The sequence below is a fragment of the Egretta garzetta genome, unplaced genomic scaffold (assembly GCF_000687185.1).
Source record: "Egretta garzetta isolate BGI_Z169 unplaced genomic scaffold, ASM68718v1 scaffold24, whole genome shotgun sequence".
In the NCBI taxonomy this organism is placed as follows: Eukaryota; Metazoa; Chordata; class Aves; order Pelecaniformes; family Ardeidae; genus Egretta; species Egretta garzetta.
Genome location: NW_009259494.1, coordinates 1613795 through 1616136, shown reverse-complemented (window position 1 = coordinate 1616136; position 2342 = coordinate 1613795). Strand labels below are relative to the sequence as shown.

The window sequence follows — 2342 nt, the reverse complement described above, 5'->3', positions numbered from 1 at the left end:
GACTTCAGCTGCCACTTGCTGTTGGGCTGAGCTGCTGTGAGTCGCTAATGCTGTTACCGGGGCTCGGAGGGGCAGAGCTGCTGTTGCGGGAATAGGCATGCAAGTGTTTTAATGCTGGAAAAATCCTCTTGCAAAGGCAAAAGACCTGAAAGGTTTATTGTGGGGAGTAGATCTGCTCCCCCAAAGCTGGGGCAAGGGAGGGAGACCCTGCCGAGACACTCCTGCCACACGCTGCTGAGAGCAGCGGGGTCCCCGAGCCCCCGAGGGTTTCTGGGTGACCTGTGCCATTGTTGGCACAGCCCACTCTGCAGCCGAGCGACAGGCTTCCCCAGGCCCTCAAAGACTTTCTCCTTCGGTCTTTTATTTATCATCTCCCTTTAACTCCATTCAGGCCAGCTGATGGTCCCAGAGTCCTGCCCCTCATTTCCCCAAAGAGTAGAGCACGGCTTTGCACCTACCCCGGGCTGTGCCCTGAGCCAAGGGGGCTGCCCCGAGCCCCTCCATCACCCCCCTTCCCAAGGCTGCAATACAGCCCCTCCTCTGCCTCTGCCCGGGGCAGGAAACAAACCCCAGCCCTGGGCTGCAGTAACCCCCACTCTGCTTCCCACATCCCACGGAGCTGAGACCCCTCAGCCTGGGGACGCGGGGCTGGATGTGGCCCCAGCTCTGCAGTGGGACCAATGCTCCAGGAAAGGAGCTGGAAAGCAAATCCTGAGCTTCCTTGGGTGCAAATGCCCCTGGACGCGGCCCCTGCCGGCGCTCCTTCTCGCGCACAGCCGTGGCCCCGCAGGCTCAGATGCTCGTGACTCATCCGTGGCTTCCTGGGCCCCTTTCCTGCCCGGCTGCACTGAGCGAGTGTTGGCGCTCATCGAAAATGGAGCTGGGGGGGGACAGACTCAACACTGAGGTCTGCCCTGGATCCCAGGGGCGCTCAAGGTGGTCTTGGGGACGTGCATGTGCCTCCAGAAATGCCCTGGGGCAGAGGGACCAGCGATGCCCAGGGGCAGAGGGACATGCTAGCCTGCTGCTTTTTTTTTCTGGAAAAACAGGAACTGAGGTCATGTCTGCCCTGGCGGGGAGAGCGGCTGCACCGGCCCTCCCCTAATCTCCGCAGCTAATTGGGGGGGGCACAGCTTTAATGCGCCTTAGTGAGGCCACATCCCCGTGCACGAGTGCGGAAGAGCAGCAGGGTGGTTCCTGTGGTCACGGCAGGGCGTTTGGGGAATAAAATGGCACCCCAAACCCCTGGAAACTCCCTCATCATCCCTGGCCTCAGTATTAGAAAGAGGGGGATAGCTTGTTTCTGCCAGCCAAGGGAATAGGAAAGGGGATGAGTTCACCCTGACAGAGGGCTGCTGGGGCCAGCAGCCACCCAGCCAAAGGGCTTGGCCACCTCCAGAATCCACCCAGGGCTCCAGCGGGTGCCGCGGGGCAAGGGTCACAGCCCAGCAGGTCCCCTTCTGGCAGGCACCACACTGGGGCTCGGAGCACTCGAGTGACCCCACGGCACGGGAAGCCACGAGCTGGACGTCAGGAAATCCTGGTCCTCCATCCAAAAAGCTTTCCAAAGCAGAGTAACGGTCTGCCTGGGCAAATAGCCAAGATCCTAACTGCTAAATTTAAAAAAAAAAAAACAAACACGTGGAGAAACGGTCCCAAGAAGCAAAGGGGCTGGGAAAGGGACCAGTGAGCTGAAGCAGGGGGTTTGCCCGGGTTTTCTGTCCCCTGGGAAGGTGACAGCAGCAAGGACAAGTTTTGGGCAAGGGCTGGGACTTTGGGAGGTTTCCAGCTGAAACCACTGCTTCTCCGCCCCATGATGGAGCGTTTGGGGCTGAGCAGGAGGAGCAGAGCCCTGGCGCAGGGGGGTTGCAGCAGCAGCAGCAGCGCCGGTTGTTTCAGTGCTTGCCAGCTTTCAGGAGGAAACCTTGTTGGTGGCTTTTACTTTGCTCTAGAGTCTGACAGCTTTCCCTCCCCCTCCTCCCCACAGTGGATCGGGCTGTGGCAGGGCTGTGCTTGGTCCCCATATCCCCAGTGGTGGCTCGATGTCCTCCCTGGGGCCAGAGCCAAGGGTCTCCTCGCCCAGGCATCCTGCCCTGTGTCTGGGCTCTCCCTGAAAGCCTCCAGGATGGATATCAAAGTTTTTCCCCCACCATGAGCGGTGACTTCAACATCCCTGGGATCACCGGGGGGGGGGAGGGGGAGCGCAGCATGCCCCCAGGGCTCGCTCAGAGCCACCACGGCCCCTGCAAGTGCTTTTCTAACGCCCATGCCTTCTTGGTCCCCAGGAGGACAGCGCGGACCTGAAGTGCCAGCTGCATTTTGCCAAGGAGGAGTCCGCACGG

At 60.5% G+C, this 2342-nt stretch overlaps 1 protein-coding gene across 1 annotated transcript in view; it reads left to right on the top strand.

Annotated features, from left to right (window-relative positions):
- Positions 1-2342, top strand: part of SOGA1 (suppressor of glucose, autophagy associated 1) — a 44284-nt gene that overhangs the window by 14362 nt on the left and 27580 nt on the right. The window lies entirely within an intron of this gene.